At 41.0% G+C, this 24,806-nt stretch overlaps 1 protein-coding gene across 2 annotated transcripts in view; it reads left to right on the top strand.

Annotated features, from left to right (window-relative positions):
- FTO (FTO alpha-ketoglutarate dependent dioxygenase) overlaps nucleotides 1-24,806 on the top strand; it is a 339,023-nt gene that overhangs the window by 23,781 nt on the left and 290,436 nt on the right. The window lies entirely within an intron of this gene.

The following is a 24,806-nucleotide window of genomic DNA, read 5'->3' as shown; positions in this document are numbered from 1 at the left end:
CTACCATACCCCTTCCTCCCACATTAAGATATTCGAAGACGGGAAATAAAAGATGGGTTTTATGGCCACAGGTTGCTGTCCAGCTAACTTCTCCTGTATGTCATCTGCATGAAAGGGGGAAGTGGGGACCCTTCCCCCAGAGTCACAGAGCAGGAAGAGCTGAGGAGGGAAATCAGCTTGGCCCTCTGAGTCTGGGGTTGACGACGACAGATCCAGGCACCACACCCTCTTTTTCCTAAAGTGTAGACCACGCTGATAAAATTTTCATAATTTGAGCATTGGACTTACCTGTGTAAGTTGGTCTTGGGATCTGCCTCTCCTAAATTCTTGGCTTGCTGGTAAGAATCTGTAACTGATTAAAGAACTGATGTGTTTTTGAAGCCATTTAAATTTTTGTTCTGGATTCTCCCTTAACAGTATGAGTGCCTTTAGTTGAGTCCTTTCGTGGTATCTAAAGGAGTACTTTAGACTTGGAGGTTTGCAACCCAGGTCTAAAATAGGATTTGGGGAAGAAGTCCCTTTCTTTGAATTCAGTCTTTGTGATGTTGTGTCCCATATATGCCTGAATATGAAGTAAGGAGTTTCCCCCCTCAAATTATCCCCAGGAAAGAGAAATCATTTCATATTTAAATTCTTATCAAGTCTCTTGTATCCCAGAAGGCTCACTTAGTTACTTAAATTTGAACAATCAATATTGTGTGAATAGTTACTTGTGACTTAGATATGTTTCTCGATCAGAGCTACCTGTGCTCATCTGGGTTTATACACCATCGTTACTGCTTTTGCCCGAGAGTGGAAGTTTGATCCATGCTCATACCTTCCTTAAAATAACTTGTGTTTGGTTGTCTGCAGCTCTGTATTAGAAACTGACTGTGTTCTTGTTGTAAGAGCACAGGGCAATTAGTTGACCTCTGTCTATAGCAGCTTTAATAATGGGGTGTCTTAGCTTTGTTCCTGATACTTGATAGGTTATCGCCTCTCCCCAGGCTTACTTAAGGAAGGGTGGGTGATAGTGATCAGGGCTTAAAGAGTGACGTTAGTGCTATAGTTGATGGAGACCAACACCTTTATACACGGTTCATGGTCAAGCTGGTACCACTAACGACTGTCTCTGATGAGGGCCACTTAACGGCTCTGTTTGTGGCGAGAAAGCCTATTGTTGGTGGAAAGGGTGTAAGAAGATCTGTTCAACTTAATTCTTGATTCCAGCCTGTTCCTTTTAGCGCCAATCCTATCGCGTCTAAATAAGAGGAGCCATTTCTTTTTACTCCACCAAGATAAAGAAGAAATCTCTGTGTTAATATATGTTAATACACACATCTGAGTGGGATCCTGTGGTTCCACTACATAAAAAGAGAACAAGATCTCAGACTTAGAATTATGTTGCTGTCCTATGCTGAATGCTGAACCTTTTTTCAACTATTTTTGTAACAGACTCAAAAAATATGTAAACTGTATTGATAAGTTACTGTGTACTTAAAATTATACTGCTTTTATTAAATAAAATTCTGTATATAAGTACACAGTTATATTCTTTTGCTGTCATAATAATATGATAACATTAAGATGAAATGATTCCTTTTTAAGATTACTTTCTATGGTAGACACTTACGAACTTTTCTAGAAAACTGACAGCTGGATTCTTCTGTGCCATTTTTAACTGCATACTTGATTTGGAACTCCCTAAAGAAGAATACATTTATTTTGCGTTTTCTTTCCTTTCTTTAGGATCTGAGAATGTGTGTATGTGTGTCTGAGGCGACGTATCTGTCTGAAGGCATAGCACGCTTAAAACCATGGCTGAAGAGTCATGCTTAACTATACTTTGCATGCATTTGTGATTTGAAATAAGAAAAAAAGTCAAATCGGAGACAGCTTGAATGGCATGCTGTCAGTTTGGAGCTTCATGAATTGGCAATGGTCTCATTTAGGACCTTCAGCCGTGTCCGTGCCTGGACGGGATGAGAACGTTTTTGCATGTTGTGGAGGAGGCAGCCACGCCTCGCTGCTGCACGGGAGGCAGTGGTGCATGACAGCTGCCCTTCATTGCTGGCTTCTTGGAGCTTAACCTCTGACCCTCGGCTTAGTCGCCGTGCAGCAGTCGGAGCTGGTTGGAGATGTTGGTGAATGACGGGCATTGGCCTGCAACGTGCTTGTCATTATTTGACTGTCAAAAGGAGCCTGCCATTGGTTTCCATCAAGGTTTGAAACCTCTGTGCAGCAGTCCATATTACTTAACTTCCAAGGCTGTCAACAGCATGATCAAGTGTGCATAAAAAGTCAAGAGTGCTGAATATCTCTTCAATCAGAAGAGAGGACGTTTTTCTCCTCTTTTCGTTCTCTCTCTTTCTCCCTTTTTTCACTTTTCTCTTCATTAAATATATTCAGATGACTTTCACAGGGCCAAGAGGTTGAATCTGTTGCCACGGTGAGAAACGTGAACTGTTGTCTCCTGTGGTCTGAGTTTCAAATAGCGCAGTGTAGGTCCGAGCGGCGCTGCCAGCTCAGCTCTCGACTTGTCTTGCATATTCTGTCAGCTTTCGGCCATTGGTTTAAGGGACTGGAGGCTAGCCCAGTGGTACCCGGCGTTAGCTGACAGGATGAAGCATGTACTTTGGTCTTTGTGTAATGTTGCAAACGGATGGAGAAGTCAGTGGATGTGATTTGTGAAGCAGGAATTAAAATTTAAAATAAAGAACAAAGTGGGGACATATTGGCGGTGTATGGTTATCATCTGATTCAAGGCTTCTTTTTCTCCCCCCTCATAGTAAAGAAATGTAAACACAGGGAGTTTAATTGGTTGTGATCAAGCTTAGAAACCCCAGGGGTCAGTCTTAGTTAATACTTTTTTTAGATACAGAAAAATAATGGCCGCAAAGCCATCTTTTCTTATAAATTCAAAACTCTGCATGAAAAAGCATCCTGAAGTGGAGGAGGATGAAGGAAAGACTAACGATATTTTTAACGTATTTGACAGGTTCTGGTAACGGAAGTTGGTTTGCTTCTAGCTTTGTGGAGTGGGTGGGGCGGGAATCTGGAGACCTGAATTTCAGTTTTCCTTCTGCTGTCACTTTGGATAACTCAGTTAACCCCTCGGTTGGGCTGAGTTTCTTCCTGCGCAGAAACGGGTGCTAGGTTTGTGGTGAGGATGAGAGGAGATCCTTTTTGTCAAGCTCTTGCCTTGGTCGGTACTCCACCCCCCCATGGCCTCTTTCTGGTCTCCTCCTGTCCTTTTAGCAGAAAAGATGGATGAAATAGTCACAAGGCAATGCGTGGGCAGGTAAAATACACTAGAACTCAAAACAGTCTTTGTGTTTCAACTCCCCCCCACCTCCCTGTCCATTACTGATTTTATTTAATAGTATCACATTTTAGTGATACTAAACCACAAATCTGAGTGGCCTGTGTGGGGAAGGAACAAATTTTCCTCTATCCTCAAGGTTCTTCTGGCTGAGCTAATATCAAATAGACATGAGACAGATGAGAAAGAGAAAATAACCAAATGTAATATATACATATGTCTGCGAATCCCTTACCTGAGAATCAGAGATCCTACAAGCAGGAGAGGTTCAGAGATAGGAAGGGAACCCGGGCACTTAAGACGTCCTGAGCTCGGATGAGTTAAGTACCTTGGGGGCTTCAAAGGTTCATTACAGGATGATTAGAAGAGCAAATGTTTAGTAAACAGTAGTTGGCTTACCCGCCCTATAGGTAGGTCAGAAGAAATCATCTCTGATAATCTCTTATGATGAGCAAGGCCCCTAATGCAAGCTCTTCTAGGTAGTTAAGGGTAGGGCAGGAGTTTCTCTTGAGGCTGAAGCCAAAATTGCCCTTAGCGCACAACAATCCACGACCCCCCCAAAAGCCCATCTTAATTAAGGTGACTTGTTTGGAACGCCCATACCTGCAGGCCTTCTCCCTGCTTCCCTCCCTCCTACTCATTCATTCCTTCTCTCACTCAGCAAGTCTTTTTTGAGCTTTTACTAGGTGCCGGCCCTGTTCTGAGTTCTGGAATACAGCCGTGAACTAAGCAGGCAGCACCCACCTTCATGGAGCTCAAATTCTCCAGGGAGAGACAGAAAATAAACAAATAGCTGTCTCTTGGTAGTTCTGGAAGCTATGAAGAAAAATAAAGCAGGGTAAGAGGATGAGGCGTTATTGGGTTGTCAGGTAAGAGCTCCCAGTGGAGGATTCTTTCTAGCAGAGAACTGACGGAGGCTGGGAGAGAACCCTGGAAAGAGGGGGGATGGGGCTTCCTGCTGAAAGGGACAGCACCCCTCTATCCTGCTCCCCAGCCATTGGCCACCAAGTCCTGACCTCTGTCCTAATGTCTTTCCTTTTCTCATCTCTTCATCTTCAAGCCAGTCGTGTGTTCAGGCTCTTTGTATTTCCTCCAACTCTCAGCCTGCAGCTTTGTTTCCATCAAGTTTTTTTACCATCTTTAAAAACGCAAAGTGGTCATGTCACGCCACTGTTGAAAATTTCTCAGAGGTTTGCCACTGGCTCCATGTTAAAATTCAGACGTCTGGGCTCGCTGTCTGAGGTCCTGTTGTGTCAGTCTCATTTATGATCTGTGGTGGACCCCCTGCCCCCCGCCTCATCCCCACAACTTCACACCTGGTACTCCGGCTGTAAGCAAGTGGGGCCCCTGTGCTTTCACACATACCTCGCTTTCCCAGTCTGTTCTCTTCCCATCTCACTGGCACCGAGAAAATGAGAAAACGACATGTCTTTTAACAGTCTCCTCACATGCCCCCTCTTTGGAAACTTCCTGGATTCTGCCATCCTTGGTGTTTCACACACGTCCTTAGCTTTTACCTCGCTGCCCCTCTCCAGCCATTTGTTTGGCTAGTCTGTGAGCTCCTTGAAGACAAAGACTGTGCTTTTGTTCGTCTCTTCTATTTTCAGTATCTGACATAGTTTCTGGAACAAAACAGACACTCAAATAAACTATCCCCTGTTGAGGCATCATCTACAGGAATATTTAGGGACAGATTTATCATGGAGTTTAAATGTAATCGGTGTGGATATATGCCTTTTGAAAAGCCCTTCAGTCACAATACTCCATTCTTTTTGGTGGGACTTCTTCCCTTAGGCCTACGTCCGGTAACCAATATGGATCCAAAGGAAAGGGGAGTGGAACAGGAACATGTGAGAAAATAGGAATATTCCATCAACTCCCCAATAGTGACAGTAAGACCAGGGTGGAATGTCAGGGAGCAAGTTAGCCCCAGGTAAACGTGCACGTTGCCTTTTTGTAATCCAACACGTGATGTGTCTTTTGCCAAGGAAGATAGTACTAAATTGAAGTATTCCAACTCAGTTAGTAAGTACATTTTGTAATTTATCTGTCCATCCATTTATCTTTACATTTTCCAGATGATACTGTATGGAGTCATGATTTTTTGCATTTTTTTGTTGGAAGACATTATTTTGTTTTAGTGCCAAAGCACTGTAGGCCCATCATGTGGATAGAGTGGTTTATTTAAAAGTTCCCTATTGTTGACCATTTAGCTTATTTCACTTTTATTAGCTTAAATAATGCTGCATTGAACCAGTTTGTTCAGGCATCTTTATGTGCATTATTGATTTCTTTATGACTAAATCCCCAGAAATAGAATAATTAGGTCAAAATAGAAGACTATTTTTAAAGGCCCTTTGATGCATGTTGCCAGATTACCTCCTGAAAAAGGTGTATAAATCTTTCTCAAGGTAGGCTGTAAAAAGTACCCTGTTTTATAGTGTATTTCTTGGGTTACTTGTGAGCCATGGGGATTTTAAATGTAAGAGGTGATCTATCTACAGGAGAGTTCAGTAATGGCTGTTAGGAGGAGAAGAAAGAAGATTGGGTGAAAGAAAGAACAGCAAAATCTCAAGGTTTGCTCTTCTTAATAAGGGTGTAGGCCCAGGGAATGGATTTACCGACTGTCCCGGCATCGCTGGGACGTTGCAGCACAGGTGGGGGCCTGAGAATAGCTTGGCTTCTTTTTACTATGCATTTACAATAGTTTTCCTCTGGGTAAGATTTCTTCCCAATGAATGGTTTCCAACGTGAGAAGTTTGAAAGCTGCTGATTAGATTGCTTAAGTTCGCTAGTAGTGTTTCCAGACTTGCGATTCCCAAGGGATCCTGCTCACACTCTGCTGTTTATTGGAGGTCAGTGTCCTCATTCAGTGTTTTCCTCAAGGCACCACCTGGCTGGCCCAATGAGAGAGGAGCAGCCTCCTGAGTTAGGTAGGCATTCCTCCTGGGTTTTACAATGTCCTACTACCTGGCTGGGGCCATGTGGTGTCAGATCACCATCCAGGGCCAGCCTCAGCGTAGGAACTCCGAAGGACCTGCTTTAGGCCAGGTACAGGTTAAGGCACCTTGAGGGCAGAGGCTTCTTATCTTCTTTTATTAGCAGTGGTGCACTAAAAAGCGATAACCTGCTCTTCTTTCTGATAAAAGGAAAGTGACCCGCCTGGTGTGGATGGAGAGATAGGTGCCTGAGGCAGGTTACGGTGTCACCTATCATGACAACAGCAGATATTAAAAAAACTACCCCCCACCACCCCCAGAAGGCCAGCAGATTTCTGTTCACCGTGGAAAGGGTTGACATTTTCGCCTCCTGTTGAAATGTGCTGGGTTGAGAGGAAGAAGGAACGTCGTAACTGTGGAAGAAGGGATGGATGAGGAAAGAAAAATAGGAGTCTGGCTTCACAGGAGAGATCTGAGGACAGAAGGGACTTAAATCACACGCCGTCTAGCAGTCTGTTGGCAGAGAACTAAGACTTCAAACCCGAGAGCGCACTACTCCTTCAGTCTGTGTCTTATTTACCTACATTAATTTAGAGCCGAGATCTCTCGCATGACTTGGCTGACTTCTCTCTAAAGGTGAACTAAATACAGGGCTACCTGTACAGTTCATAGTCTCTGAGGAGATGCCAGCGTGGAAAATTAGAGAACTACCCACTCCTCAACACAGGGAGATTTTTCCCCCTCAGTTAAATGTATTTACTTACGTGGGTTTGAGGACAGAGTCTGAGAACTCTTGGAAAAAAGTTGTTATTTTGAGATGTTTGGTGTAATTTTTTTTTTTTTAAGACAGTAATTGTTTGGCTTAACCAGTCAGCTTGAAATATGAATCATATGGAGGTAACATTAAAAAAGTTATAGGTGACCCTTCTCGGGGTTTTAGGAAAAGCTTTGAGTTTGTCTCCTGTCTACCATGGCCAGACTCTTGAGTTGTGAAGAATATTAGATAAGGCTTTGCTCTAGGATTTTAACTCTTAAAAGGTAACTTTTAAGAGTCAGTAGTTTAGCCAGAACTAAAGAGCTATATATTAATAGAAACTGACTGGAAAGAAGGTAGAAAAAAACACACCACAGCAATACTAACCACAACAAAACAAAAATAGTACTTATACCACATTATATAAACACACAGATTTGACAAATTGAAGGTATTATTGGAAATTTGTTTAACTTCTTCATTTGAACCAACTCATGACAAACCGTTTTTTTAAAAAAGGATACAGTATACCTGAAACTAATATAATATTGTATGTCAACTATAATTAAAAAATAAAAAATTAAAATAAAAAAATGTACAGAATGGAAAACATACTGAAAAAGCATTTCTTGGTTTACTGGTATTACCAGGTCAAGTCCAACGTTGCAGTTCCCTGCCAGACATTTTCTTTCTCCTTAAGACATGATGTTTTGCACTTAACGTAATTTACAAGTGGTAAAAATATAATATTGTATGTCAACTATAATTAAAAAATAAAAAATTAAAATAAAAAAATGTACAGAATGGAAAACATACTGAAAAAGCATTTCTTGGTTTACTGGTATTACCAGGTCAAGTCCAACGTTGCAGTTCCCTGCCAGACCTTTTCTTTCTCCTTAAGACATGATGTTTTGCACTTAACGTAATTTACAAGTGGTAAAAATGCTGGATAGTACCACAACTTCAGATTCTGGGTTTCTGGTCTATTTAGGTTCCCTCCGAATGAGAGATTCAGTTTCTTATTTTTTAAAAGAAGTAATTTGTATTCCTATCACTGTCTATTCTATTCTGCACGTTATGAACCCTCCGTACAAAATTTGAGAGGGATAGATATGCTGTGATGATGTAGGGACTCTAATGTTTCCAAAAATGACAGTTTTCTTCCTCTAGAATAGAATAGCATTCATCTGATTGCAAATCCTAAATGTCTGTGTTACTGAACCTAAGCAGGTGTACCCAATGCTTCAAAAGGCCGAAACTCAAAACGTCAGAATTTGGAGTAAGGAAAAGTTTATTTAAGGTGCCAGCTGAAAAGATGGGAGACCTAATAGTGCCTCCAATCCATCTTGCTTGCTGGCCTAGGTTAATTAAGGGTTTTTAAGAGTTTAGGGGGAACAGATATGCGGAAGCACTGGTGAGCAGGTTTTAATTGGAGGACCTTGGAGCTTGGCCATTTATGGAAAGGGACGTCAGCACCGGGTCTTGCTGGACAGTGGACGGTGGACCCTTTGCTTCTGTGTTCAAGTTCCGGTTATGTCCCGGTCACTTGGTTTTGTGCGTGCGTGCGTGCGTGCGTGTGTGTGTGCGTATGTGTGTGTGTGTGTGTGTAGATTTTGGTTCCGGGTGAAGCAGGAGGTCAAAATTCTCTCATCTGTACAGGCTTTGGCTGCATGACATGCGGTTTTAGTCTGTTGTCTCTGAAAAGCAACTCAGTGCCCTGTTAAATGGGATAGGACCATTCTGAGCTGGTTCTGTGGTTACATCTGCAACTCAGGTTGGATGGCCGATATCACATGAGAGTAGATATGCATTATTAAAGTGTTTTGTGTATTTGCTCAATATGAATTTCAAAAACATTAGAAGCCATGCAGATAAAAGTTTCTGCTTCTTACTAACTGTGTAAGAAATGGTTTCCATGAGCCTCAGTTTCCTATCCTAGAAAATGGACATGACCTGTAATATCACTGTGAAGATGCCATAGTAGAGACAGCAAGCAACGGTATGGTACTTCATATGTGCAGAGCACTTTTCTAAGCACTTCATCTCATTTAATACACACGTTATGCCTACAAAATTGGTCTTACTATTATCTCCGTTTTTACTGATGGAGAAACTGGGGCTGCAGGAGTTAAATAATGTGCTCAGAGATCTCCAGCTAATAGCTGGTAGGGCTCGGTTTGAACACGGGCTCTCTGGTTTCTGAATCTGTGGTCTATGCTGTTGTCGTTTTTTAAAAATTCTTCTTCTTTTTTTTAACTTTTATTTATTATTTAAGTGTGCTTTTCCAGGACTCATCAGCTCCAAGTCACATAGTTGTTTCAATCTAGTTGTGGAGGGCGCAGCTCATAGTGGCCCCTGTGGGGATCGAACCAGCAACCTTGTTGTTAAAGAGCACCACGCTCTAACCAGCCAGGCTGACTGCCCACCCTGTGGTCTACGTTATACTGAGAAAAGTCCATTGTACTGTTCTATACTCTCCTGTTCGGGGACAATCCAAGTCCAACTCCCAGCTTAGTGCCTTTGAAATCCTCCACCATCAGTTCATAATTTCTACCCTTATCAAGTCAATATTGATTCCTTTCTGCAAATCTTGGGGTCACTCTTCTTTCTCTCACCGTCTACCTTTCAGTCTGTCAGCAGCTCTAAAATCTGACTCTCCTTCTTCCTACTGCCTCTGCTTTAGTTTAGATGACCTCAGAATACCTCCTTTTAGCAAAATTGGAATAGCCTCCTCACTGGTTTTCATGCCGCTATTCTTCCCTTCTCCTCAGCATTCCCTCTGCCCTTTTTGCCAATCCATCTTTTACTTAGCTAATAAAATGGTTTCTTATATTAGACTCTGATCTTAATTCATTATAGGTCTCAGTTAATTGTATTCCTGGTGCCTGTACGATAAAATCCAAGTGCCACAGATGCATATGTGTGCTTTTATTTCCAGGCGACTATCTAACTTAACCTTCCCTTCCCAAATCTGTCTTTTCCCTCTTCCCGCTTCCTTACTTTTTTCTATTAGTATGATTGTATTTCTTTTGCCTTCGTTAAAAAAAAAATATAGTTCACATAACACAACATTAACCGTTTTAAAGTGTGTGAGATGACAGCACTTGTTCATGTGTATTTCTTAATGCTTCTTAACAGGTATATTGTCTTTAAAAATGTTTATGCATGGTTAAAATACCTTTATTTGTTTTAAAAAAAGAGGGACAAATACAAAGTTTGATTTTCAGGGAGCCATCATAAGTGTACACAGGGAATAAGAATATAAGGACCAGAAAAGGCAAATCAGAAGTCACTTGTTTTGAAGTAATGAAGGTAATTATGTCGACTTTCTTCCATTCTTTAGATACCTCCTTTTCACAATTAGAAAGATGTGCCTGCCTTGTGTTCTGACATGAATATTTAGCAGTGTCCTCTGTGACCCTAGGAGCCACGGTAAATGTTAACAAGGAGCTCCAGAACTTGTATTTTCCCATCTTACTATTTTTCTACAGGAATGGTGACAGCTGGACTGGCTTTATGACACTGTGCTTACAAAGCCGAATATTACATGTGTAGTTACTTACCTGGGTAGGTGTAGAGGGTATATTTTTTTTAAGAGCTGGATATAGTGACTGGATGTCATCAGTTACATCTGTTTTATAATCCTGAAGAATTTTGCATATATTTTGAAAAACATTGCAAATAATTTTATAATACACTATATTTCCATGTTATGTGTCTACTGAGTGAATAGAATACTTTCTGAAGATATGAAACTTCTAATGTACATGTAGAATTGAAGTACTTTATGTAAAGGTTTTTCTTGTGTTTCTACTCAGTGTGCCATCGTCTCATTTTCTTGTGAGAAAACATGCACATTTCACAGCAGATTCTCCCAGTCTGTTTCAGTTCTCCATCTCCTATTGCTGGTTGTCAATTATATACATGGTCTCTGTCCACTTTGGAGAATTGGTTTAGGGCCACTGAGAACGTTCTCTCTGGCTTAGCTGACAGTTCTCATTGCCGATCTGGTAGGGACCAGGTCTGTACTTTTTCAGTGCTTTCTGAAGTCCCACTGTCTCTCAAGAAACTTTTCCCTTCTTTCCCTGCCCAGCTCAAATCAACAGAGTTTCACTGTGTATTCTAATTATAAAATACATGATCATATATTCAGACAGTGCTGAAAGGTCTAAAGAAGAAAGAAAAGGTCATCCTTAATCTTACCTCCCAGACAAACAAAATCACTGACTACTTTGGCCTATAACACGGGTTAGTCAGTTACAGCATATAGACCAAATCTGGCCTGCCATCTGTTTCTGTAGGGCCTTTGAGCTAAGAATGCTATTTATACTTTAAAATGGTAGGGAAAAAAATCCAAAGGAGTGTAATATTTTCTGAGATACGAAAATAATATGAAATTTAAAATTTAGTTTCCATAAATAAAATCTTACTGGAACGCAAACATGGTCACTCATTTACGTCCTGTATATGCCTGCTTTCATGATAAAATGGCAGAATTGAGTAGTGACAAACTGATGGCCTCCAAAGCCTGAAGTACTTACTGTCTGGCTCTTTACAGAAAAAATCTTGCTGACCCTTCATGTGTTAAAATTTAAGACTTTTCCCCTTTGTGTGAGTAGATGTGTGTGTGTATTTTTTAAACAATAGGGTCATCCTGTGTGCTTTTGTAGTCTATCCTTGTTATGGAATGTTGTGTTTACCAGTAACTTCTGTTGAATTCTTTTTCTGTTTGTTTATTCCATTGAAGTGAAATCTGAGGACCATACTTTTCTTTTTATGTTTGTATTACATAAACCCATCAGATGTTACCTGGGAATAGTAGTAATAATAATAATAATAATAATAATAATAATGGTATTTACTGTATCACTTAGAATTGATTTTAATTGTTGATTGAAATGAAAGTTTATTTTTCTCACCCAAATCATGAGCTAGGTAGTGGTAAAGCTGTCCAACAAGGTCACGAGGAGCCCAGATCTTTTCAGCATCCTGTTCTGCCATTCTCAGCGTACAATGTCATTGAAAGATGGCGAATGGACTGTCATTGCTGTGTGACAAATTAACACAAAACTTAACTACCTGCAACAACAAATATTTATTCTCTTACAGTCTCTGTGGGTCAGAAATCCAGATACAACTTAGTGGGGTACCTGTGGCTCAGGGTCTCTCATAAGGATGCACTCACGATGTTGGCTAAGGCCACGGTTATTTTTAGATTTGACTTCGGGTGGAGGGATCTTTTTCCACGCTCACACTTGTGGCTGCAGATGCTCGCTGGCTGCTGGCTGCTGGCTGGAGGAGATATCCCTGCCTTGCCACATGGATTTCTCCATATAGGGCAGTTAACTTCCCCAAGTGTGTGTGTGTATGTGAGTGAGTATGTGTGTGTGTGGTGTGTGTGTGTGTGAGAGAGAGAGAGAGAGAGAGAGAGAGAGAGAGAGAGAGAGAGAGAAAGACAGAAGAGACAAGAAGTTGCAGTCTTTTTGTGACCTAATCTTGGAAGTAATATCCCATGACTTCTGTAGTATTCTATTCGTTAGAAGAGTAAATAGGCCCCGCCTGCACTCAAGAGGAAGAATTACCCGAGGGTGTGAATACCATGAAGCAGAGCCTGCTTCCATCATTCAGTGTGAGGTGTCATTTAAAGGTGCTGGATAGACCCTCAGGCACTGGTTGGAGGTCCAGGCAGGAAGTGGAGCTTTTTTTTATTAGGAAAACAATAGTAGACTTGCATTTCTGTTGTATCACCTAGAACTGTCACATGGCCATCCCAGTTGCAAGGAAGTCTGGGAAAGCAAGCTTTTTGGGTGGGTACATTGTTGCCCAGGTCAAAATCAAGATTTTGATGACAAGAAAAATTGTCAGAACAGACGCTGACAATAGTGGGCAACAGGTGGTCTCACTGTACCTGTCTTCTAAGGTGGTTGTAAGGGCTCCGTAAGGTAACAACCTAGCACTTGTCTGGTCTATAATATGTACTCACTGAAACACTACCTATGACTATGTTTCCCTGAAAATAAGACCTGGCCAGACAATCAGCTCTAATGCGTCTTTTGGAATAAAAATTAATATAAGACTCGGTCTTATATTACATTATATTATATATTATATAAGACCTGGTCTTAGAGTAAAATAAGACCCAGATATTATATTATACTATATTATATTATATTATATTATATTACATTATATTATATTATATCCGGTCTTATAGTAAAATAAGACTGGGTCTTATATTAATTTTTGCTTCAAAAGACGCATGAATGCTGATTGTCCGGCTAGGTCTTATTTTTGGGGAAACACAGGATTATTGTTATTACTTATAAATTATGTACCTTTGGAGGTTAGCTTGTTGAGATAACAGGATCCCTGTACATTGATACTAAAAGAAGTAGCAAAGAAAAAAAACGTACATTTATTGAATACCTAATGTGTGCCAGACTTTTTATGAATATAAGTTACCTGACTTAATCCTTATAACAAACTGAGAAGTAGGTATTGCCCCGTTTTACAAACTGAAGCCCAGTAATATGAAGTAGATGGTTGCAGGAGCACATGGCGCTGGTGTTTCTTGAATGGGTTATGTAGACTGTGGAGACATCGGTCCCCTTAGCTCTTGGAGCCAGCAGGTGGGGACTGGGGCAGCTCGGGGCCCTTCCCTCCCAGCTCCAGCAGCCTCTTCTGTTTATTCCAATGTGCCTCACAGATTTCCTCCTTTTCTCCGTGCTTCATGATCTGGAAACGGTTAGAAAGTATTGCTGTGTCAGTGAGTAGGTGGAAGAGCTAGAACCTGAACCCAGGTGTGTGTAAGTCCAGAAGCCTCTCTTCTTCCCAGGACTGGGCCCTTTACAATCTATAGAAGCGGTGACTTTTAGTCTGAAATAGGGGTTGAAAGGTGGCTTTGTTTAATACGGAAAGTATTATATTTATTTTGTACTTATGTTTCTCTCTTTCTTGCTTTTGATGTCCAGTCACATGCTAAAAAAGGTTTTCTTGGATTAGAAAGTTGCTCAAGTTAACATTATTTGCTGTTTAACTGTAGTTCGAATGGAAACTTACTCGACCGCTAGGTGTCTCCTTTTGGTTCTGTCCTTTCTCCTCTGCCATATTCTTAGAAGGACCCAAGATGGATATAAGGAAGAGTAGGCAACAAGGAGATTAAAAAATTAATGGGACCTGCACTCTGACGATTCCAGTTGCCTTTTTTGTCTTTTACTCTCTGCTTCTGTTCCTCCTTGCCCCCAGGCTGATAGTTAGGGAATAGATCAATCCTTTGGAACCTTAGATAAGTGTTTGAGGCCTCTTTCTCATTAGTAAAAGTAGTAAAGTGGGGGGAAAGAACTGGCTCATCTACATAGGTTAGGTAATAAAATAATTGTAACATGTTTGCAGGGAATTTTAGGAACAATTTTAATATAATTTATAATTATGGGAATACCTGTGTTACTAGGGAAATAATGATTGTGCTATTAATATTAATTTCCCTGTTCTTTAATATAATAATCCTGGCTGTAACTAACATGTATTCTCTTCTGTAAACCTCACAGGAACCCTACATGGTTGCCATTTTTCTCCTGATTTTAGAGATGAGGGAATGAAGCTTAGAGAGATTGGTTAATTTGCTCCAAGTTTCATAGAGCTTGGTTGCTTTCTGATTTCCCCCCCCTCCATTCGGCAGTTGTTATATCGTTATAACGGTGGGGAGAGTTTGACTTCAGTCAATAGAATTTAAAATTCCCCCAAAATAATTCAGCAGAGAGCGCTTCTGGAAGTATGGTTTGGCTATGAGTACAAAAATCCATTTTCTGCAGTTGTCTTGAAGTGATCGGTGTGCTCTGGATGTGGGCCCCTTCAGGAAGACTACAGGCTCTTTGCAGAATTACAAATTGTGTACACTCAGGGATCACTTCTTTTCAGTTGCTTACAAATGCAGCGCCCATTATCATAGAAACAGCGGGACACTTGACAGCTTCGGTTCAGACCTGGAGGTCATGGAATGGAACATTCTTCTTATCCACTTAGGGGCACACTAAAAAGACGGGAGTGCAGCGAGGCCGAGGGTTTTCTTTGAGACTGCGGGCTGATACGTTCTCTTTCACCTAATTTAGATTCTGCATTAATTTCCAGATTTCTCCAAATTGTCTTAAAAAAAAAAATCAGCTCATGCTAGGTTTGCTTTAGTCTCGAATAATTTAACGGTGCTTAGTATCTCTCCAGTTGACTCCCCAGTTGTGGTGGTGATTTTTCCATAGACCACAGGAAAATGTATAACAAATGTGAGATGAGAGAGCTTTGTCAGGTTGGGAGCACTTTCTCTGGGAAGTTGGAGCTGGGGCTGGGAGCAGTCCCCAGCGCTAACAGGCACACCCCAAGATCTGCCTCCAACACTGTCACTTCTCTCTCTTTGTTCCCCTTCCCAACTCACTTCCTGCCAGGGATTTGTGACATATTTCCTCGCAGATCAAATGAGCCCCTGACACCTGATTGCTGAGTGCTGCTTGTTTACAGTTGCTTTCCAAGGACACCTAGACAAGATGGAAAGCTTAACGTGCAGTAATTAAATTTGCATCTGCTCTGTGACAGGACTCAAAGGAGTTTTCTTCCACTCCACATACGAATCTCACTGTAGATCTCCTTCTCTCTTTGACCAAACAGCATCTAACAAGGCAAGACGTGGACAGGTAAACAAACATTGGTTCAGTCTACTGCCTTTCATTATCATGATGAATATTAAATAAGGTCCCTGATAGCCTTTTTTTACTTGGCTTTCTACTCTTCACCTACTTGTTTAGCCAGATTTATAACCGGTCTTAATATAACAACTGTAGCTTAGAGGTAGTTTTTTTTTTTTTTTTTTTTTTTTTTTAATTCTTTTTAAAGCAAAACAAGCATTGCTGAACAATGTGGATTGGTTTAACACCCTTTGGATTGTACATTTCTCACAAATGCTACTGAATAATTCAGCAAAGCCAAACACAATCCGCTGGTGGTATCTAGTGTTATTCACACTCGCTGATGAATAATTCCCTTTGGCTTTTGTAGAGCAGCCCTAAGGAGTGACTTCTGAGACTCAGATGGGTTATTATTGGGCTATTTGTCAGTGTCCTTGGGGCATTGTGAGCCAAAGTCCAACTGGGCTCCTCACTCCACATACATTCTGTGATTCTTCTGGGGAATGTGCAGCTCTTTCTGTCCGAGCGTTTTAGCCCTCGAATGTTGCTATGAAAGGGGCAATGCACCAACAGGATTCAGCTCCTCTCTAATTTTATTGAGTCCCTTCCTTCATTGTATTATTCCAATAAAGAAGTATTCGTTGAGCACCTTACTCGGTACAAAGTCCTGAGCACGGCATTGTGGGTATACGGAGGTAAGGCAGATTTTCTGTGCTAGGTCCTCAAAGGGAGTGTACAGTATGTGGGAGAGGCACGGGGTCCTGGAGGAAGGTGCTCAGGGTCTTTTTGATGGAATGACCTGGTTTGTCCTCATGATCTCAGGTACGCGTTTCAGTGCATATTTGCTGTTGATGAAGCTGTGTGGTACTGCTTTCCGTAAGCCTGAACTCTGACTACTCTTGGAACTGCTTATGGGGTAAGCCTGAGCACAGAGTCCCAGAGATGACAGGCTAAGTGACCCATGTTCAGTTCTGCGGCACTGAAGTCAGGAATGTGGTGTGATGACCTGGCTTTACTGGCCTAGAGAGTCTGAGGATGGTGTGTGTGGATTTGTTTATGCCGGAGGGGTCTACATACGGGACCTTAGCATTCAGGCCTAAAGTACAACTGTAATTGGTGAGGGACACCCTGCCTGGGTGAGGTGTTTCTGGCATCTGGTGTCTACTTCAGCGTTTTCTGTTCAACTCCTAGTTTTTGCTCTTCTTTCTGAGCACGCTAGGGAGATTACAGTTCACAGCTTCCTTGCAGATAGGTGGGATCATGTGATCAGTTCTGACCAATCAAATGGAAGTGGAAGTGCTGGGTATCATTTCCTGGTCAAGACCTGTAAGCGCTAGTGTGCCATGTGCATGCTTTCCCAATCCCTGCCACAGTGAACTTGGGGGCTCTGTGTTCCAGATGTTGAGTCTCCATTAGGCTTGGTCCATGAATGTCTCTGGAGTAGAGCCCACTCCCTCCCCCCATTCGCCCACATTGGACAGGGAACTTGAGCGAGAAAGACCTTGGTTGTATTAAGCCCCTGAGATTTGGGAGTTTATTCACAGTGTAGCCGAGACCATTCTCACTAATACAGAGGGATTAGTACAGGAAAAGATTGTGTGCATGTGCACTAGTGCGTGTGTGTGTGTGTGTGTGTGTGTGTTATCTAGGGTTTGGTGTTCAACAAGATTTCAGCTAGCTTTGCAGAATGCAGTATCAACTGGGAATTGAAGGGTAAACCTAATTTAGAACAGAAAAAGAGTTCAGTTAATCAATTACCAAGGCAAAAGTGAGAGAAATAACATTGGTATAAACAGTCATGGAAATAAGCGAAAACTTGGTAAGAAGAGCCAGAATTGAGTTGAGGCTACTATAACTCATATCAATGAATTTTAGATTGTATCCAGCATGTTAATTGTTAAGATTGAACGTGTAATTTTTCTCTTGGTGTATTGTTTATACCAGGGGTTGGTCCTTGAGCTAAGAATGGATTTTAAATTTCTAAAAGATTGTAAAAAAAAAAAAAAAAAAAAAGGAGACCATTATTTAGTAGGGGCCATAGGTGGCACACAAAGCCTAAGATATTTACTATCCTGCCCTTTATAGAATAAAAAGTTTGCGGTTCCTTCTTGTATACCCTTAAAATCTCCATAGGCTATTATCAGAAAGTGTCACACTTGCTAAAATGTGAGTTCCTTGAGAACCGGAACTTAAGGGTTTTATTAATTACTGTCTCATTCCACCTAGCGTGGTACATGCAATGTAGTACAAGTTCAGAGCAAGTTTACTTTATTGAACTGCACACAGACGTGGGAGGAGATAAGACATTTCAGAGGATGAGAACTGAGAAGAAATCATGTCAGGCAGGTCAGAATGAATAGAAAGTTTCCTACGCTGTTCACTTGGCTGGTGACTGTTCTGGATTCGTTTAAACCTACTATGTATGGATATTTATGTAATTTTCATATTCGTTTTTATTATCAAGTAAATGTCATATTTTGGAAGGCTTCAAAGATATTAACTTGTACTCCGGCGTCAAAATATTAAGAGTCTTCTTGTTAATATTTGGTGTTGATGTTTTGTTTCCTCCTTTTCCCCAGGTGACACTCACATTATTATTTTTTTAATTCTTATGCAGGTTTCTGTCGGTTCACTCATTCATTCACTTATTTGCTCACTCATAGATACATAGCCACAAGAAAATGAAAACATTTCCACACAAAACCTTGTAAACAAATGCTCTTAATAGCATTATTCGTAGTAGCCCAAAAATAGAAACAACCCAAAATGGCCGTCAACTGATGAATGGATAAACAAAATGTCATGTAGTCATATGCTGGAATAATATATTACAGTAAAAAGCAATGAAGTGCTGATACATTCTACAGCATCGATGAACCTTGACAGCGTTAAGCTAAGTGAACGCCAAATGCAAAAGACTACATATTGTATGAATCGACTTACATAAAATGTCTAGAATAGGCAAATCTGTAGAGACAGAAAGTTGATTAGTGGTTGCCTACATCTGGGAATGGGGTGAGGTGGAGATTGAGAGTCACTGCTAATGGATACGGAGGTTTCTTTTGGTGTGATGACAGAGTTTTAAACTTAGATTGTGATGATTGTTGCAAAGCTTGCTGAGTATATTGAAAACCACTGAATTGTGCATTCTAAATGGGTGAATTTTATGTTATGTGAATTATGTCACAATAAAGACATTATATGCAGTGGACTGCTTGTTTTCTAGTGACGTTGCTGATTATAAATCTTATTCAAGCAACGCTCAGGTTTTGAGTCTCTGATACTTTACCTTCTTGAATGAAAATTTCCTGGAAACAAGATTTGATTTATATTCCAGTTCCCTTTGACCCAGCTATTCTACTTACATGAATTTATTCTACTTTATATATCAGCACATGTGTACAAAGACATATGCAAGAATTTCATTGTGGCATTATTTGTGGGGGCAACACATAAGAAACAACCTAAATGTCCATCAGTAGGGTACACATTAAAAAAATAAAGGAAGATGTAGTCAGTGATCTCCTCTAGTGCTATTAAGAAGAGAATCGGTTCTCTGTGTACCAATATGGAACAATGTTCAAGATACTTCAATTAAAAAAGGAAGGTGCAGAATACTAGTGTTATTACTATATGTAGAAAATGTTTGCGTAAAGTTGGAATATCTCTGGAAAGATTCAGTCGTACGTAACTGTCTAGGAGGGAAAGTTTATGTGGGTCAAGGAATGGGAGAGAGATAGCCTTTGGCAGAGTTAGACTTTTTTTAAAATACCCTTTTTATTCCATAGCAGCATTATTCATAATAACCCGGAAGTGGAAACAGCACCAGCGTTCACCAGCTGATGAACAAAATGTGGTATGTCCATATCTTCATGTTAAGTAGAAAAGCCGATTCAAAGGGGATTGAATATAAATCAGTTTTGTCGTTAGGAATTTTTACTCAGGAGGGTCGTTTGTGTTCAAATATTATCACAACAAATTTTCTTGCGTCTGTTTGTGCATACCCCTTTTCAATCCGTGTAGAATAATTTGTTTTAAGACTGTTCCCCCAACCCCAGCCATTAATGATGGAGCAAATACGTGTTTCCACGGTGCTTTTCACACTGCCCTCTAACCCAGCTGTGTGGCAGCAGTGTATCTGCAGGACAGGAATGAGGCTCGCAAGGGACAATATCAGATTGCCTTCCATTATTTTAATGTCTCCTGTGATATGATAAATGAGGTTTATAGTTACAACAAAAGTAAACCCATTTCCCCCAAGGTATAAAGAGTTTGCAAATAAAATTCACATAATCAGATGTTACTTTTTTTTTTTTTTCCCCTGAAAGGAACCTTCATTGAGGAATTTAAAAATAATCCAGGGATAAGTTTTCAATGTGGGCATTTCTTTCGTCATGCCTGATAAGGATGAATCAAGTATGAAAATGTTACAAGATTTTTAGCTGCGCCCCCAGGAAGTTACAATTTTTGTTGTTGGTGTCACTGAAAATTTTCTTCCAAGCTTTGCCTGTGTGTGCATGCTTTGTAGCACTGACTTCCTGTAACTCACAAAATATTTGCTGGGATTTTTCCTGGTCTTAGGAGGTTCTGCAGTTTGGCTGTGATTCCTGCTTTTTATCATTTGGTAACACTTGGACTTGTGTCTTTCCTAATTATTGTAAATCCTCCAGCGTGGCCCCATTTCCTTGGTAAGACTGCCACCTTGAGAGGTGAGCGGTTTCTGCTCGCAGCATTTGACGCAGTGCCCACTGCCGTAATCTAGATGTCTCTTTGAAATTGGGCTACCTCTCACCATTTGCACAGCTGGGAAATGTGGGACAAGCAGCTCCCCTTCTCCCTACATCTGACGCTTTCTGCTGTCACGTGAAGCTAGGATTTCCGTGTTGTCTTTCCAAGTGCAGGAGGTCTGGCGGCTATGTTTTCATTTCAAAGATATTCCACTTTCTTCATGTTCCTGCTGCTGCTACCTGCGGACCCCCAGCCAGAGGCTGCTCCTGCTGTCGTTTATTCATTTGCATGGCACGGCACCTTGCTTTGTGCAATTGATGTCTTCGTTTAATTTTTATATCTTATGTGTATTGTTAGTGAACTGGGTGTGGAAGTGTCCGTGCCTTAAACCCTGCCGTGAATCCTCTTAGAATCCTCTTTCAGGTAGGTTCTTTTTACAAGTTTAGGTAGATGATTTTTATTACTATTATTAAGTGGTACCACTTGCACTGTTAAATCGGTGAATAACCATATGGCTTCTCTGAGCCAGACGTTCCCATAGTACAGCTGGGGCCCGGTGAAGCCTAGAGAGCTTGGTGGCATCTTCAGGATGACACAGCTGCTTCATGACAGAGCTGCATCTGGAATTTAGAATCCTAGGTCCAGAGCTTTTTCCGTAAACTAAATTGCCGTACAGATTCAAAGCTACCTTGAATTGAAGGGCGAGTCTAGAAATTAATGGTGAATTAAGACTAATAGCACTCCATTAAAATACCTCGACAGCAAAATACTTTGGGGGGAAAATAATGCTTAAGTATTTTAGAATGTTCTTTACCTTCATTATCAACGAAAGGAAGTAACACATCTTGTAAAATATTGTCAATAGGCTTTACCTATTCTTTCAGGAACTTCTACAACGTACCCATAGTATGACAGTATTGCAGACTGTGATTCTTCTTTTCGCTATCAGTGTTAGCTCAGACCGAAGAGGAACGTGTACGAGGGCAACTGTACAAACACCGTTCCAGCTGGCTGTAGGCACGTCAGAAGCTCCGTCTTTCCTAGGTAAAAGGGCGGACCTGTTACAATTGCTAGCTGGTGTGTACAACATGTGTTAGGAGAAGTAATTATTTTTAGCCGACTGACTATGACCAAGATGAATAGCTCTTGAAAGGGCAATAATGAAAGGCTGCCCCAACTGGCTTCTACATTATTCTTTATTTATCCTGCTCTCATCCTTGTCACCGTTGGGCATCAGCCAAATGTCATTTACGTGAGATTTGCCCCTCGGATGTGAAAGGCCTCTCTTTCTTAATGATCGGAGGTGATTGGGCTGCGGGGCTAGGAACTCGGACAGTTGACCCGACCAGAGGGGAGTCCCTCCAGGTCTGTGGGAGTCACACAAACAGGACACTCCCTCCCCAGGGGGAGAGACCGGGAAAATATTCGGCTGAATGATCCCAATCGGAGGAAGGATTATAGTAGTTCAAGGGCTTCCTGGTCAAGTCCGCGTGTGTCACTGGCTCTTCTGTTTGAGGCATGTGCAAGTTTCTTATTTTGAAGAGGATTTTTGTTTTTTGATGGAAACCATCAACTATTTCTACTTTTCTAAAACTTGGCCGTCTCCTTGTGGTAGAGACTGCACGTTAACTCCCCAGCCCCTTCTCGCCTCCCTCTTTCCTGGATTTTTCCGGGCAGTAGCTACCCAGAATACAGATTTCCCAGCGTCCCCTGCAGCCAGCTGCGGCCGTGTGACTAAGGAAGAGAGTGTTTCCTTCAGACAAAGCTCATGTGCCTCCTTTGCCCTTTTCTTCTTAGGCCATGCCTTTTATCCTGCTGCCTGGGATGTAAACACTGCTTGGGTCCCCAGGGTGAGGGCCAGTCCCTGGCGGTAGCAGAGTGGTGAGCTGGAAGGAGCTTGAGTCTGCGGACAACGTGGTTAAGCCACTGTCATTCTGGATTTTCTGTCACTTGCAGCCAAACCTAATCCTGGATAATACATGGGTTCTACACACTGCAGAAGAGGAAGATAAATCCCAAGTCCTTAGATGTCCTTCTCTCATCCTGAATATTCATGTCAAAATTTAAACAGATTTATCATTCTTCCTTCTTTCACCTGCTACAAATTAAAACAAGTTACCAAAAAGATAATGCATTAATATATTTAAGAACTGAAGACGTGAGAGACATATTAGTAGAAATATACCTAAGAGCTAGATGAGCAAAAAGGCTGGAACAGAAAATCACTCATTTAGGAAAACGATGGGTCCGCGTAATCTCAATGGTCGTCTGTGAGAGTTGGGTCAGGGCGTCCTCACCACCTTCCAGTGGCAGCAAACAGCTTCTTAGATTATTAGAGGGCCTTAGAAATTCAACTTCACCTGGTTTCGTAAAGAGTTGGGAGCTTTTTCAAATTTCAGGTTTCCAGTGTCAAATGGAGTCAGCCCTTTCTGTTCCCTTGCGTGATACCGCTGTTTATATTTTGCCTGACTCATTGGTTCTAGGCCATCGTGTTGCCTGTGACCTCCTTGCCTCTAATACATCTACACTAGATAACATGTGCGATATTCGCTATAGTGGGTTGCAAATTATTACAATGAACACAAGCCTGTTAAAAGAAAGGCTTATTCGTCATGAGTTTTGAAACTTTTGAAAGAGAGGAGCAGTTATTTGGTTCACTTGTTCTCATTAGCATTTGTAAAGTGAACCCAGAGAGAGGTTTTCTGTGCAATGTTTTTCCTTGCTGTTTCTTGCCTTTTCATTTGAAGAATGGCGGGATCTTGTCTTTTGTTCACACAAGTAAAAGTCCAGTCGGCCGGAAACCTGAACACTATGCCCTTTGTGGACTCAGAGCATTTGGTTTGGTCACACACTAGTTGCTGTTTAACTACAATAAAATTGTGACCAAAGGAGACAAACATTTAAAGGATAAATGATAGGGCTGTTAATCCAAAAGCAGGTTTTGTAGCATTGTTGTTTTTAGCTAATAGGTATATAGCCGGGAGTCATGGGGAGGACTTTTAACTCTGAGTAAAATCTCTGTTTCCGACCAGTAAAAAAAAAAGACTTGATGTCACTGGATATTTTTAATGGCTGATCGTTTTGTGTTTTAAAAAGTCATTTGAACACATCTATTAGAAATTGTCTTTGGAAACTTCTAGGAATTTACCTGATGTGTTTGCTAAACTTGGCCATGTCATTCATATATGTAGATAGAGATATATTGATATAGATATCAATAGATATCAATATCAATATATCTCTATCCATCTATCCACCTATCTATCTATCTGTCTGTCTATTTCTGTATTTTATACACACACGCGCACACGCACGCGCACGCGCGCATACACACACACACACACACACACACACACACACACACGGTGCCAAAAACTGTACACACATTTTAAGAAAGGAAAACTGTATTAAAATTGTAATACTCAATATATACTGATAACAAAAGATGAATACAAGTCATGTTTGACTTCTGCAATTACAAGACGTGCTCAAAGTGGTTACCATCAGTGTCTAGACACTTCTGATGACGGCGAACTACTGCTTGAGCAACGTTAACCAGTGTCCACTTGTACACGTTTCTTTGGCATCCCTGGTACATATACGTATATATGTAAGTACATAAATACTTATATATGTAGATATCAAGTATATTATCTAATAAAAGAGTCTTTAGGGCTTTTATAAGTCTGTGAATTCAGAACTTGATCCATCTTTACCCCCGTAAAGTGTTATGATTTGCCTGCCCTTTGGTGTTGGTGGAGAAAAAGCATTTTTGAGAATTTCCTTTCTCTATAGGGATCAAAGGGTACATCTTTGTTTTTTTCTCTCCTTTCTCTGTTCCTTTCTCTCTTCTCCCCCACCTCCCACCCACGTATAGAGCTGAAATCTGGGTCTTTGGCATATGACCCTGGAGAAGAGCTCTTGCTGACTATGCTGAGGTTTTGGAGTGCTATTTGTGTTCTGAGAGATGAACCACACAAGGTTCCACTTGTCTGTTGTTGTTCGGTGCTGGGGTGGATTTTGCCTTATCTTACTGCTTCATTGGATTATTCAGCCTTTTTCCCAAGTAAATCAAAGTATATCTTGCAGATGTCTTTTCCTTTTATGCAGTCACATCTTGTTCTACCAGGAATCTTAAACTTTGCCTACGTGCATGGTCCAAATAAGGGTAAGCTGATTAATGAATGCTGCGACTCTGTCTCAGCTTAGCGACAGCAGAATTTGGAGGTGCCAGTGGTGAAACAAGAAGTACACACACTGTCTCCAGGTTCCAGCTGTAACTTAGCTTCATTGTATGAATGTGTTTGCAGATACGTGGGTTTTTCGGAAGAAGCTGAAAACGTGGGTTTTTACTTGAAAGTTCTTTATTTAAAAAAAACTGTCTACTAATTGAAATTTAAAACCCGTATGGT

Source organism: Rhinolophus sinicus, chromosome 8 (genome assembly GCF_057876585.1).
Source record: "Rhinolophus sinicus isolate RSI-liver-muscle chromosome 8, RSI-T2T, whole genome shotgun sequence".
Lineage (NCBI taxonomy): Eukaryota > Metazoa > Chordata > Mammalia > Chiroptera > Rhinolophidae > Rhinolophus > Rhinolophus sinicus.
The sequence above is the reverse complement of the archived record's forward strand: the minus strand, read 5'-3'. Positions and strand labels throughout refer to the sequence as shown.